Below are 15,338 nucleotides of genomic sequence, written 5' to 3' on the forward strand. Positions count from 1 at the left end.
AGATCGTAGAAGTGTTGTTTGGTGATAGATGATGACTACATTTACTTCAGTGAGCACTAAGTGATGTATAGAATTGTTGAATCATTATATTGCACACCTGAGACTAATATAACACTATATGTTAATTACACCTGAATTTATAAAAGAGAAGAAGGAATTGTCAAATCTTACACTATAGTTATCTTATATGGATGTATATTTTTTAGAATAGATAAGAACTGTCTGTCTAAATAATAGAGGAATAACTGTGCAATTGGCCTAGTAACTGAGGCCCTAAAAAAGCAATTTGCCTGATTGGATATAGGGATAATGGAATAAAAACAATCTAAGTCTCTGAAATTATTTTTTCAAGATTATCTTTGTTCTTCTTGGCATTTAGCATTCCCACAATAATTTTAGAATGACCTTATACATTTCCAGAAAAACTTGGTGGCTTTTTTTGTGTATATTGAAGAAGGATTGCATCAAATATATATAGCACTTTTAGAACCACACATTCATATGTTTGTTATTCTGCAGCTAATGAACACAGTTCTACTTATAGGTATCAGTGAGGCCAAATTTTGTTCAAATCTTCTAAATCCTTACTGACTTTTATTCTTCATATTCTTTAGTCACTTAGAGATGTATTTATATCTCCCATTATACTTGTGATTTGCCTCCTTTTATTTGTCAAGTTCTGCTTTATATATGTCAACACTATATTGTTAATGGATATAAAGTTAGAATTTAGTGTCTTTGGGGTGGATTAATTATCACAATAAAATGCACCTTTTGTTAGTCTTTAGGAAGGCTTCTTGCATCAACTCTGCTTCTTCTGATATTATTTTAACTGTACCAGCTTTCTTCTGGTTCTTGTTTGCATGATATTTCTTTTGATTTTTCTCCATTTAATCTCTCTGTATCCTAATATTCAAGGATTATCTCTTCTAAATAGCAAATAGTTCAGTTATGGTGTTTACAAAATTGTTTGGCAATTTTTTCCCCTTAATTGAAACATGTAATTTGTTTATATTCCACATAGCAACATTATATTTGGGTTTGAATTTAATATCTTACTATGTTTTTGAGAGATTTGGTTTTGTTTTGTTTTTAATTGAGGTATAATTGACATACAATATTAGTTTTGGGTGTATAATATAATTCCCATATATTGAGAAATGATCACCACAATAAGTCTATTTAACATATCTTTGCATATATAGTAACAAAATTTTTTCTTGTGATGAGAACTTTTAAGATTTACTCTTTTACTAACCTTCAAATATGCAATACATTATTGTTATTATTTTAAAGATTTATTTATCTGGGACGCCTGAGTGGCTCAGCGGGTCAAGCCCACATTGGGCTCCCTGCTCACCAGAGAGTCTACCTCTCCCTCTCTCTCTGACCCACCTACCCACTTGTTCTCTCTCTCAAATAAATTTTTAAAAATTTAAATGAAGATTTACATATCTATTAGAAAGAGAACGAGCACACACATGTCAGGGGAGGGACAGAGAGAGAGGGAGAGAGAGAATCTCAAGCAGACTCCTCTCTGAGTGTGGAACCCAATTTGGGACTCAATCCCATGACTCCAAGGCCATTACCTGAGTGAAAACCGTAAGGTGCTCAATCAACTGGGCCACCTAGGTACTCTGCAATATGTTATTATTAATTCTAGTGATTGTGCCGTACATTATATCCTAATAAATTATTTGTTTTAGAACTAGAAGTTAGTACATTTTGGTACTCTTCATCCATTTTGCCCACTACCCACTTTTTGCATCTGGCAACAACCAGTTTTTTTTTTTTTTTTAATTTCTTTTCAGCGTAACAGTATTCATTGTTTTTGCACTACACCCAGTGCTCCATGCAATACGTGCCCTCCTTAATACTCACCACCTGGCTCCCCCAACCTCCCACCCCCCGCCCCTTCAAAACCCTCAGGTTGTTTTTCAGAGTCCATAGTCTCTAATGGTTCACCTCCCCTTCCAATTTCCCTCAACTCCCTTCTCCTCTCCATCTCCCTTTGTCCTCCATGTTATTTGTTATGTGCCACAAATAAGTGAAACCATACGATAATTGACTCTCTATGCTTGACTTATTTCTTTCAGCATAATCTGTTCCAGTCCCATTCATGTTGCTACAAAAGTTGGGTATTCATCCTTTCTGATGGAAGCATAATACTCCATAGTGTATATGGACCACATCTTCCTTATCCATTTGTCCATTGAAGGGCATCTTGGTTCTTCCCACAGTTTGGCGACCATGGCCATTGCTGCTATAAACAGATGGCCCTTCTTTTCACTACCTCTGTATCTTTGGGGTAAATACCCAGTAGTGCAATTGTAGGGTCATAGGGAAGCTCTATTTTTAATTTCTTGAGGAATCTCCACACTGTTCTCCAAAGTGGCTGCACCAACTTGCATTCCCACCAACAGTGTAAGAGGGTTCCCCTTTCTCCACATCCTCTCCAACACCTGTTGTTTCCTGACTTGCTAATTTTGGCCATTCTAACTGGTGTAAGGTGGTATCTCAATGTGGTTTTAATTTGAATCTCCCTAATGGCTAGTGATGATGAACATTTTTTCATGTGTCTGATAGCCATTTGTATGTCTTCATTGGAGAAGTGTCTGTTCATATTTTCTGCCCATTTTTCGACATGATTATCTGTTTTGTGTGTGTTGAGTTTGAGAAGTTCTTTATAGATCCTGGATATCAACCTTTTGTCTGTACTGTCATTTGCAAATATCTTCTCCCATTCCGTGGGTTGCCTCTTCATTTTGTTGACTGTTTCCTTTGCTGTGCAGAAGCTTTTGATCTTGATGAAGTCCCAAAAGTTCATTTTCACTTTTGTGTCCTTTGCCTTTGGAGACATATCTTGAAAGAAGTTGCTGTGGCTGATATCGAAGAGGTTACTGCCTATGTTCTCCTCTATGATTCTGATGGATTCCTGTCTCACATTGAGGTCTTTTATCCATTTCAGTTTATCTTTGTGTATGGCAACCACCAGTCTTTTCTCTGTATCTATGAAGCTGGTTTTTGTTCTGTTTTGTTTTGTTGTTATTTGCTTTTGTTTTAGATTCTACATATAAGTGAATTTATATGGTACTTGTCTTTTTCTCTCTGACTTATCTCACTTAGCATGATGTATTCAGGTCCACCTATGTGGTCCAAATGGCAAGATTTCACTATTCCTTATGGCTGCATGATATTCCATTTCACGTGTATGTCTATATGTATACACACATGTATGTGTATATTACCCTTTTCTTTATCCATTCATCCATTAATGGATACTGAATTTGCTTCCATGTTTTGGCTATTGTAAATGATGCATCAATAAACATAGGAGTGCTTATGTCTTTCAAGTTAGTGCTTTCCTTTTCCTCAAATAAGTACCCAGAAGTAGAATTGCTAGATCATATGGTAGTTCCACTTTTAATTTTTTGAGGAACTTCTATACTGTTTCCATGGTAACTATACTAGCAGTACTCAAGGATTCCTTTTTTTCTCCATATCCTTGCCAGCACTTGCTGTTTCTTGTCTTCTTGATTATAGCCATTTTAACAGGTGAAATATTATATCTCACTGTGGTTTTGATTTGCATTTCCCTAATGATAGTAATGTTTAACATCTTTGTTATATGTCTATTGGCATATATATATATTTTTCCCCCCTTTGGAAAAATCTCTGTTCAGTTCCTCTGCTCACTTTAAAATTTATTTGTTTGTTTGTTTCTTTCTTATTTACTTATTTGCTGTTGAGTTGTATGAGTTCTTTATATATGTTGGATATTAATCCCTAAGTAGAAACATGATTTGCAAATATTTACTTCTACTCAGTAGGTTGTGTTGTTGTGTTGTTGATGTTTGCCTTTGCTGTGCAGAGGGGTTTTGGTTTGATATAGTCTCACTTCTTTGCCTTTGCTTTTGGTGTCAAATCCAAAAACTCATTGCCAAGAATATGTCAAGGAGCTTACTATCCATATTTTTTTTTATCAAAGTTTTATGGTTTTAGAGCTTGTATTCAAATCTTTAATTTACTTCAGGTTGATTTGTGTATCTTGTAAGGTAGAATCCTGTTTCATTCTTTTGCGAGTGCTGCCCAATTTCCCCAACACCATTTATTGAAGAGATTTTCCTTTCCCCATTGTATATTCTTGGCCTCTTTGTCATAAATTGAGTGACCATATAAGCATGGGTTTATTTCTGGGCACTCTATGAGCTATGTGGATACCAATGCCATACTGTTCTGATTATTATAGCTTTGTAATATAGTTTGAAATCAGGAATCAAAATGCCTCCAGTTTATTGGTCTTTCACCCTCTTAGTTAAGTTTATTCCTGGATATTTTATTCTTTTTGATGCAGTTGGGATCATTGTGGGATTATTGTCTTTATTTTCTGTCTGATAGTTTATTATTACTGTATAGAAACATTATATTTTGTATGTTGATTTTTATCTTGCAATTCCTTTGAATTTCTTTATTAATTCTAACAATTTTTTAGTAGAGACTTTAAGGCTTTCTAAATATTACATCATGCCATATGCAAACAGTGACAGTTTTACTTTTTTCTTTCCAACTTGGATGCCTTTAATCCTTTTTCTTGCCTAACGGCTATTGTTAAGAGTTCCAATAGTGCATTGAATTAAAGTGGGGATAGCAAGCATCCTTGTCTTGTTCCTGATCTTAGAGGAAAAGTTTTTGAACTTTTCACCACTATGTATAACGTTAGCTATGGGCTTATCATATACAGTCTTTGTAATGCTGAGGTAAGTTCCCTCTATACCCACTTTGTTGAGAATTTTTTTCATGAATGGATGATGAATTTTGCCAAAGGCTTTTTCTGCATTTATTGGGATAACATGACTTTTATCTTTAATTATATTAACGTGGTATATCATATTAACTGATTTGTGGATATTGAACCACCCTGGGACCCCCAGAATAAGCCCTACTTAATCATGTTAAATGATCTCTTTAGTTAATTGTTTAATTTGTTTACTAATATACTATTGAGGATTTTCATATCTCTGTTCACAGGAATATTGGCCTGTGATTTCATTTTTTTGTGGTGTCCTTATCTCGTATCAGAGTAATGCTAGCCTTGTAAAATGAGTAGAAAAGTGTTCCCTTCTCGGAGCACTGTGTGGCTCAGTTAGTTGAGCATCCAACTCTTGATTTTGGCTCAGGTCATGATCTCAGGGTTATTGAAATCAAGCCACATGTCAGGCTTCATGCTCAGCAGGGAAACTGTTTGAGATTCTCCCTCTCCCTCTGCCCCCCATCCCACATTTGCTCTCTCCCCTTCTCTAAAATAAGTAAATAAATAAATAAATCTTTAAAAAAAATTTTTAAGTGTTCCCTTCTTTTTTGTTTTTTGGGTTTTTTGTTTGTTTGTTTGTTTTTGGTTTTTTTTTGGGGGGGAAGAGATTGAAAAGAAGTGGTATTAATGTATTAATGTTTGGTGTATTTCACTGATGAAGACTTGTGAACCTAAACTTCTGTCTATTGGGAAGTATTGATTATTGATTCAATCTTACTATTAATTCATTTGTTCATATTTAATATTTTTTATGATTCAGTCTTGCCAAGTTGCATATTTATAAGAATTTATTCCTTTATTTTACCTTGTACAGTTTGTTGGCATATAATTGTTCAGAAGAGGGCTATTGGTTTCTAATTTTAATTTCTCATAACAGGGTTTCCTGTACCAAGAGTTTAGTATTAGGACTAAGTTGACCTTACAAAATGAGTTCAGAAGTGGAATTAGGTTTATTTCCTCTTTTTTAATAAAAAAAAAAAGCTTTTGTAAGATTGGTATAATTTATTCTTCAAATATATTTCAAATAATTCTCCTGTGAAGATAGTTCGTTCTAGCATGTTTATTTTTAGTTGTCCTTTAATTATGAATTCAATTTCTTTATTAGTTATAGGGCTATTCAGGTTTTCTATTTCTTTTGTGTTAGTTTTGCTAATTTGAAAATGTTAAGGACTTCCTCTATTAAATTCATGTTAATTATTTTGTTGGCATAAAATTGTTAATAATATTTTTTCGTTTATCTTTTAACTAATCTAGGGTTTGTAATGATGTCCACTCTTCTGGTAATTACATTTTATATTCTTTTTCTTGATCAATCAAAGGAATCAGTTTTATTAGTCCCTTCCAGGAGCCATATTTTTTTATTTTATTGATTTTCTTTAGGTTATTGATTTTTAAATTTAATACTTTATTAGTTGCCACTCTCATCTTTATTATTTTCTTCTTTACCCTATATTTAATTATTATTGTTATTTCATTAATTTTATTCTTTTTTTTTTTTTTTAAAGATTTTATTTATTTATTTGACATAGAGAGATCACAGTAGGCAGAGAGGCAGGCAGAGAGAGAGGAGGAAGCAGGCTCCCTGCTGAGCAGAGAGCCGGATGCGGGACTCGATCCCAGGACCCTGAGATCATGACCTGAGCCGAAGGCAGCGGCTTAACCCACTGAGCCACCCAGGCGCCCCCATTAATTTTATTCTTAAGGTGGAAACTTAGATCATTGGTTTTATAATTTTTTTAAAGATTTTATTCATTTTATTTTAGAGAGAAAGAGAGAGAGAGCATGAGGGGGAGGGAGAAGTAGAGGGAGAGGGAAAGAGAAAGAGAAGCAGCCTCCTTACTGAGTGGGGAGCCTGATATGAGGTTTAATCCCACAACCCTTAAATCTTCATCTGAGCTGAAACCAAGAGTCAGACACTTAGCTAACTGATCCACCCAGGTGCCCCTAATTGTTTCTTTTGCAATAAAATGTTTAATTCCACAATTTTCTGTCTAAGAAGTGTTTTAGGTGCATCTTACAAATTTTGATAGATTATCTTTTTTTATTATCTTGATTAATACATATTTTAAGTTGTGATTTTTTTTTGGACCTTGTCATATTTTGGTTATGTGTTGCTTGATTTCCAAAATTATGCTATTTCCGGAATTTTTAAGTTATTATCTTCTAATTTTATTGAGTTTGGAATTTTTTTTTTTTGGTCTGAAAGAGAGAGAGAGAAAGAGAATGAGAGAGAGCATGAGCAGGGAGAAGAGGGAGAAGCAGGCTTCCCACAAGTAGGGAGCTAGATGCAGGGCCCAGGACCCCAAGATCCTGATCTGAGCCAAGGGCAGATATTTAGTCAACTGAGTCACCCAGTCACCCCTAATTTTATTTAATTTTGATCAGAGAATATATGCTATGTAGTATCAGTTCTCTAATTTATTGAGTTTTTTGTTTGTTTGTTTGTTTTTAATGGCCAACCTGTGGTCTATCTTGGTGGGTATTCCCTTTGACTTGAGAAGAATGTTTGTTCAGCTTCATGATCCCGATAGCTATTCTCTGTCAGGCCTTCCAAAGTCTTACCTTGCACAAAAGCAATTTACTATTTGGATAAAGAATCATAAAGATCCAGCTATACCCATTTATGGGTTACCGGTATGGTACCACACAAAACTTATACACCAGAAAAAAATATTTTTTACCATAAGAATTACACATGTATTTTTTAATCTTTTTTAAAAAATTTCTTAAGTTTTTATTTAAATTCTAGTTAACATAGAGTATAATATTGGTTTTAGGAGTAGAATTTAGTGATTCATCACTTAAATAAAACACCCAGTACTCATTACAAGTGCCCTCCTTAATACCTATCACAGTTTTAGTGCATACCCTGCCCACAACCCTTCGAGCAAGCCTCAGTTTATTTCTTATGATTAGGAGTCTCTTATGGTTTGTCTGCCTCTATGATTTCATCTTGTTTTATTTTTCCTTCCTTTCCCTTTGATCCTCTGTTGTTTCTTAAATTGAGTAAGCTCATATGACAATTGTCTTTCTATGATTGACTATTTCATTTAGCATAACACTCTCTACTTCCATCCACACCATTGCAAATGCAAGATTTCTTTCTTTCTTTTCTTTTCTTTTTTTTTTTTGATGGCTGAGTAGTATTTCAGTGCATATAGATACCATATCTTCTTTATCCATTCACCTGTTGATGGACATCTGGGCTCTTTCCATAGTTTGGCTACTATGAACATTGCTGCTATAAACATTGGGGTGCAGGTGCCCCTTCAGATCACTAGTGCATTTGCTGGGTCTTAAGATAACTCTATTTTTAACTTTTTGAGGAACCCCCATACTGTTTTCCAGAGCAGCTGTACCAGCTTGCATTCCCACCAACAGTGTTAAGAGTGTTCCCCTTTCTCCACATCCTTGCCAACATCTGTTGTTCTCTGACTTGTTAATTTTAGCCATTCTGAACCAGTGTGAGGTGGTATCTCAATGTGGTTTTGATTTGTATTTCCCTGATGCCAAGTGACGTTGAGCATTTTTTGTGTCTATTAGCCATTTATATGTCTTCTTTGGAGAAATGTGTGTTCATGTCTTCTGCCCATTTCTTGACTGCATTATTTGGTTTTTGGGTGTTGAGTTTGATAAGTCCTCTATAGATTTTGGATACTAGCCCTTTATCTGATAAGACATTTGCAAATGTCCTCCCCCATTCTATGAATTGTCTTTTGGTTTTGTTGACTGTTTTCTTTACTGTGCAAAACTTTTTATCTTGATGAAGTCCCAGTAGTTCTTTTTTTTTTTTTAAAGATTTATTTATTTATTTATTTATTTGACAGAGAGAGAGAGAGAGAGAGAGAGAGATCACAAGTAGGCAGAGAGGCAGGCAGAGGGAGAGAGGAAGGGAAGCAGGCTCCCTGCTGAGCAGAGAGCCCGATGTGGAACTCGATCCCAGGACCCTGAGATCATGACCTGAGCCGAAGGCAGCGGCTTAACCCACTGAGACACCCAAGCGCCCCCCCAATAGTTCATTTTTGCCTTTCTTTCCCTTGCCTTTGGAGACATGCCTTTCCAGAAGTTGCTGGAGCCAAGGTCACCGATGTTGCTGCCGGTGTTCTCCTCTAGGATTTTGGTAGATTTCTGTCTCACATTTAGGTCTTTCATCCATTTTGAGTCTATTTTTGTGTATGGTGTAAGGAAATGGTCCAGTTTCATTCTTCTGCATGTAGCTGTCCGATTTTCCAAGCACCATTTGTTGAAGAGACTTTTGTCCATTGCACATTCTTTTCTGCTTTGTGGAAGATTAGTTGCCCATAGAATTGAGGAACCATTTCTGGGTTCTCTATTCTGTTCCATTGATCTATGAGTCTAGTCTGTTTTTGTGCCAATACTATACTGTCTTGATGATTACAGCTTTGCAATATAGCTTAAAGTCTAGAATTGTGATGCCATCAGCTTTTGTTTTCTTTTTTGACATTCCTTTGATTATTAGGGGACTTTTCTGGTTCCATACAAATTTTAGTATTATTCATTCCAGCTCTGTAAAAAACATTGATAGTATTTTGATAGAGATTGCATTGAATCTACACACAATAGTTTTGTTGCCTTTCTTCATCATACATTCCTATGTGAGATAAAATACATATGAAAATTTTGTATTATCAATGAATATATAAAAAAGTATTGTATCAGATTTGAAAAATGCAGATGTTATCAAATGTATATAATCCATTTGGAAATGGGGTGAACCATTAAATAAGGTCATTTAGCTAAACATCTGGAACAAATTCCAGGAACTACACAATATTCAGAAAACCAGAGAATGGAGTATATGTGGGAAACAGCTGTTGATGATGTTGAAAAAAGTAGGAAAGAACCACAGTATGCTAAACAAGAGTTATCATTATATTTTGAATACAGGGAGTGATGTTGTCGAATTTAAATTTTGGAAGATGTGAAAATGGTTTGGAAGATTTATTGCAGGGGCAATAGGAGGAGGATGAAAATCTGTTAGGATATCAGTTATAGAAATCTTGATATGAAGAGATCATGACCTCGGATAAGTCAGTACAATGGGACACGAGGAAGCAAATTTGAGTCATGATACTCAGAAATCAGTTAAGATTTGATGAAGCATTAGGGAAGAAGATAAGCTAGGATCATTTTCAGATTGTTTGGTTTAGTTGTGGGTGGTGGTACTATTAACTGAGACAAACAATACACAATACACAAACAATACACAATAAGAGTGCCAGGAATGGCCAATAATCCCTGTACCAGCGGGTGAAAGATTAGTCCAAACTTCCCTGTGAAAGAGCGGAGAAGTCAAGGGGGTCAGCACTCAGAGATGAAGACCCTTTGCTCTTCTTTGCTCCCACATTTATTGGTCCTTTGGGATAATGACAACTCCTTATCACTGTTTCTTAAGCATGTGACATGTGACCAGGGGTCTTACTGAAAGTAGGAGGATCTGTTTACGGGATTGATAGCATATGCTAATCTGGGTGTTCTACTAAATGTAGCCTAAGGGACAATGCATACAGCTCTTAGATCACAGGGTGACGGTTTGGGCTAAGAAAGCTTTGGGGAAAGTAACTCCCCACAGCATTCCAATGGCAGAGTGATCACGCAGGCCTTGGAGCGTTCCAAAGGCCTATGCTCTTCTCTGATATCTTCCTTCACCCGCAGAAGACCTACATCCTTCTCCAAAACCTTCCTTTGCCCCCATTGGCCTCTGTGTTACATTTTACCACGCCAGGTATTATGGCTGATTTCATGGTTTACATTAACCCCAACACAAGAGTAAGTTTTGTAGAAAGCATAATCACTTCTGTTTGGTATGTTTTAAGTTTGAGGTTACATTCAAGTGGCCATATGTAGTAGATAAGAGGATATGTAGTTTCAGATATTTTACTAGATGCCTGAGCTAGAGATTATGACTTTAAAATCTAAAGCTCATAGTATAGGATAGTCTGTTTGGATACAAAATAAGATTAAACGGCTACTTACTTTTCAAATCTCATTAATTTAGTTTCCATTTTACATTTCTTATAATGGAAACACTGTGTTGGTGTAGTAATCATCATACAATTTATTAAACAAATACTCATTTATCATATAAGCCTTCTGAAAAAATATTTTTCAGAAGGGGTTGTGGTAAAAATATAGAAATCCTGTTTCCATCATACATGGAATATATTGAAGTAAGAAATGCGGAGAAGCAAAAATGGAGCTCTGTGTAACATTAACATTTAATAAGAGAGTGAAGAAGGAAGATTTTTACTGAGGAATATGAGAAGAGGTAATGCAAATCAGGTTAGACCAGAACAGAAAATTATCATTAATATGCAGAAACCAAGAAAGATGGGTAGTCATAAATTTCATGTATTCAGTGTCTATAAGTGAAATTAGCACCATGAAGAGATCACTAATGTCTGTGAAAGATAATTAAATACAGCTGTGGGGACTGGAGTCAGATTGTTGAGAAATAAAGGGGATATAAGGAAGTGGAGAGGATATTTATTTAGGTTTCTTCATCAGGTAGCTTGATTTTATTTTCTTTATATTTCTTTTTTTCAAGTAACTTGATTTTAAAGAGGATAGAGAAAAAGTGACTAGAGAGAGAATAAGTTCAAAGAAAAGTTTTGATTATTTTATATGCTTTAATAGTTATGTGCTAAGATGGAAGGAGTAATAGAGAAAGCAATATTGAAGACACAAGAAAATGAAAGGGTAAGTGAATGAATGAAGTCCTCACTGGGCAGAAGCGTTGGTATCCAGAGTGCAGGTGTGTGCATTTACTTTCCATGAATGGAGGGACATCTTATACCTTGTATTATGTCCTAATGGAGGAACATATTGTAATGTCAGTCAGAACATAGAAAACAAGTATCAGCATGTATTTGGATGCTACTAAAGCACAAAGATTCTTGGATTGAATAAAAAAAAAAATACGATTTAGTCTTGTGCTGTATATAGAAAGAAATATGCCTTCAGGAAAATTACATGAGTAGATAACCTAAGGATAGGGAAACATATCTGTCAAAGATGAGCCAAAAGAGAATAAAAATAGCAATATTAGAATTCAGTTCACAAAAATTCCACAATTGCTTCCCTACATTTTATGATTAACTCAGCACAGCAACCAAGGAACCCTGTTAAAACCTAATATATATCAGGTCATTTCTGTGCTCGTATATTTTATAAACTTTCAAAAGGGAAACCATACACCCATGAAATAGTAACAAAAATAACAAAAGACTGGGAGAAACACACACACACTGAAACAAGTACCAGAGAGAACTCTTATTTTCACCTATTTAGTTACCGATTATTTCCTACTATCTCATCTACTATTGTCAAAAAAGTTGAAATATCACCTTGATAATTTTGTTCCCAGATTCTGCTAGGAGTGCCTTCACTGAATAGAGAGAGTTAGGAAAATGAATATAAGTACTCAGAAAATGCAACATCTGTAATAAAGTCGAGTATCCCCTGTTTTCTTTTTCATGTTTTTCAAAATGGTAGTGTAATTATTTTTGAATACTGTATTAAATACAAGTGAATATTTTCACTCTTGATCTTTTTAAAAAAATCTTCATGCTTATATTATTTTTATATTATAATAACTTAATACCTCAGATGGATTTTTATAAGTAACATGCTTGGGTTAATATAGGAATTCTGTACCTCATTGTCATGAATCACCTTAGTTTAATATCATTGAGAGTAAATCTAAGGCTCAGTTTTTCTGCTCTGTGTGTCTAGATCTGTAAACATTTCATGCAAAGGCAAATATAAAGTATTTCTTCCATCTGAATATCATTTTTCTCCCATAAAATGGGCTACTGTATTTCTTAAGGATTCCTTAGATGGAATTTAAAATGCTGTTAGTGCAAAAGTTCTGAATAAAATTTTCACATGTTCATATTTCTGATGTATGGCATGGAGTTTCAGAAGCCATGTCTCATCACAATAATCTTTCGTTTAAGTTTGTTTTTGTTGCTTAACATCTGTAAATTGTTAAGATGAGGTATTACACAGACTTGTTTTGGTTTAGATCAGTTTGGAACACATCCCAGGGTACTTAATCAGAATATAATCCGGCACGGTGAAGTCCTTAAAAAGGGGTGTGTGTGTATGTGTGTGTGTGTGTGTGTGTATTTTAAATAAATTGAATTTTTTTTTGTAGAAATATTTGTATCTTGTCCTTTTTAAAAAAAATAAGTTAAGAAAGGCTCCCTATCCCACTTTTGGATTATTATCCCACTTTTTAGATTACCTATAGTTGTAGGCAAGCATAATACTTGATACTAAACTCAAAAACAATCTGTAAAAATACATAACTGTGTTGCTTCTCAGCAACTGTTTGGACCATTTTTATACATGCCTGAAATGTTTGATATGAACTATGTTGAAAGGTACAACAAATATTCTATTGTATTTTCATCTAATTTCCTTAAAATGTGTATAAAGAGTTTCTTCTTTATTTGAAAACTCTGTGGCAAGAGTAATTTATATAACTAATGGTAGAGACTGGGAGAAAGATTTTATTTTATTTTATTTAATAAAAAGTTTTTTATTTTTGTAGTTAATTTTGATTTTAGATTAGAGTATACATTGGCCACACTTATGATTAATCTTGAAATATACATTTTTAAATGTATACCCAAGGAAATAAAGCATCAGAAAAAATTTTCCTGTGTTAAGAATAAACAAAATTAATGAAACATCCAGACTTAAGTGAATAAATAATATTTTAAAAACATTAAGGTAGTTGCTTCTAGTTACTGACTGTAACCTTTTGAATCAATTTGAAATGAAATTAAATGAATTTTGATATTTAGTAATTTAATATTATTTTAATGATAACCGTATTTTGTTTGCTTTTAATAAAACACTCCTGTGGCAATTCTGCACATATTCAAAATTTGAAACTTGCTCAAATCTGGCAATTACTTTTCATTGGCCCATCTTTATGACACTTAAAAATATGAAAATTGGGGGACCCCTGCATGGCTCATTTGTTGGGCGTCTGCCTTTGGCTCAGGTCATGATCCCAGGGTCCTAGGATAGAGCCCCTCATTGGGCTTCCTGCTAAGCGGGAAGCCAGCTTCTCCCTCTCCTACTCCCCTTTTTGTGTTCCCCCTCTTGCTGTGTCTCTCTCTGTCAAATAAATAAGTAAATCTTTTTTTAGAAAATATGAAAATTGGAGTGGCTCAGGGGGTTAAGTATCCAACTCTTGGTTTCAGCTCAGGTCATGATCTCAAGGTTGTAAGATTGGACCTTACTTCTAGCTCACTCCCAGACCTTATTTTCCCTGCTCATGCCTATACACTCTCTCTCAAATAAATAAATATAATATTTTTTTATTTAAATATTTATTTATTTATTTATTTGACAGAGATAGAGAGCTCAAGCAGGTGGTGTGGCAGACAGAAGGAGAGGAAAAAGCCTGTGGGGCTCAATCCCAAACTGAACAGAAGGCAGCCACTTAACTGACTGAGCCACCCAGGCTCCCCAATAAATAAAATCTTTTAAAAAACATGAAACAGTCTAAATAAGATTATGCTAACAATTTTCTAGAAAATATTCAGATGTATAAAGAAGAGTCTCCTTTACCCTTCTTTTAATCAGTATTTTAATGTTCCTTTCTGGCTCTTTATTTAACTTAACTCCACTTTGGGATTTTTTTATTAATTGTATATTTTATTGTGTTTTCTGGGTGACTTTAAGGAAAATTTATATTTATCTTAAATATACTTTAGTAATTTCTAGACAAGGACTTACTTTTGATGATGAATAGTATTTTGCTTATAGTGTAGTAAATACAAATTTAACGTCTAATTAGTGATTTAAAATCGTCAAAAGATTCTCGCCAATCTCTTTGAATTGCGTGATTTCAGACCTTATTGCTGTTTTGTCAGCTAAAGAGGCAACCAATGAGGTGGCATATCACCTGCCCCAGCTAGGGTCTGGGCAGAGGATAATCGGGATCATTGGCATGAAGTCCTGGCCTGGGGATATTGCCTTTATACTGTTATCCTTGATAAGACTGTGTTCAATCAATCAGAATTTCTGAGGGACCTTATTTATGACATGAAGAGATCATGATACATTGTGCATAATATTGCCTCATTTGAGAAGAATTTTGAATTACAAATATATTCCATAATTCCTTTATTTTGTTATAGGCTTATAAAATGAACTGTTTTCCTTGTTCAACATGTTAGCAAGTGGGAATTCAACTAACTGCTTTTGTGAATCTAGTTCATTTCATTTTATGACCCGAGCAAGTGTAGAGGAATGAATTAATAAGCTGTGTCCATCTTAAACTTTTTATAGTAAACATCTCTTAAGTCTTAGTTGTCCCCATAGTATGAATTCATTTGAGTTTTCTGGCTTGGAAAGCAACAGTTCTTAATAGTTCATACAGATGAAATTTCCCTTGTTAAAAATAGATTCTTTTTTTTTTTTCAAAGATTTTATTTATTTATTTGACAGACAGAGATCACAAGTAGGCAGAGAAGCAGGCAGAGAG

General features: G+C 34.5%; 1 protein-coding gene across 17 annotated transcripts in view; it reads left to right on the forward strand.

Moving 5' to 3' along the window:
- The window catches only part of RIMS1 (regulating synaptic membrane exocytosis 1), a 495,743-nt gene that overhangs the window by 259,963 nt on the left and 220,442 nt on the right, over positions 1-15,338 (forward strand). The gene's annotated exons all lie outside the window — the stretch shown is intronic.

This window comes from Mustela erminea, chromosome 4, assembly GCF_009829155.1.
Source record: "Mustela erminea isolate mMusErm1 chromosome 4, mMusErm1.Pri, whole genome shotgun sequence".
Classification (NCBI taxonomy): Eukaryota; Metazoa; Chordata; class Mammalia; order Carnivora; family Mustelidae; genus Mustela; species Mustela erminea.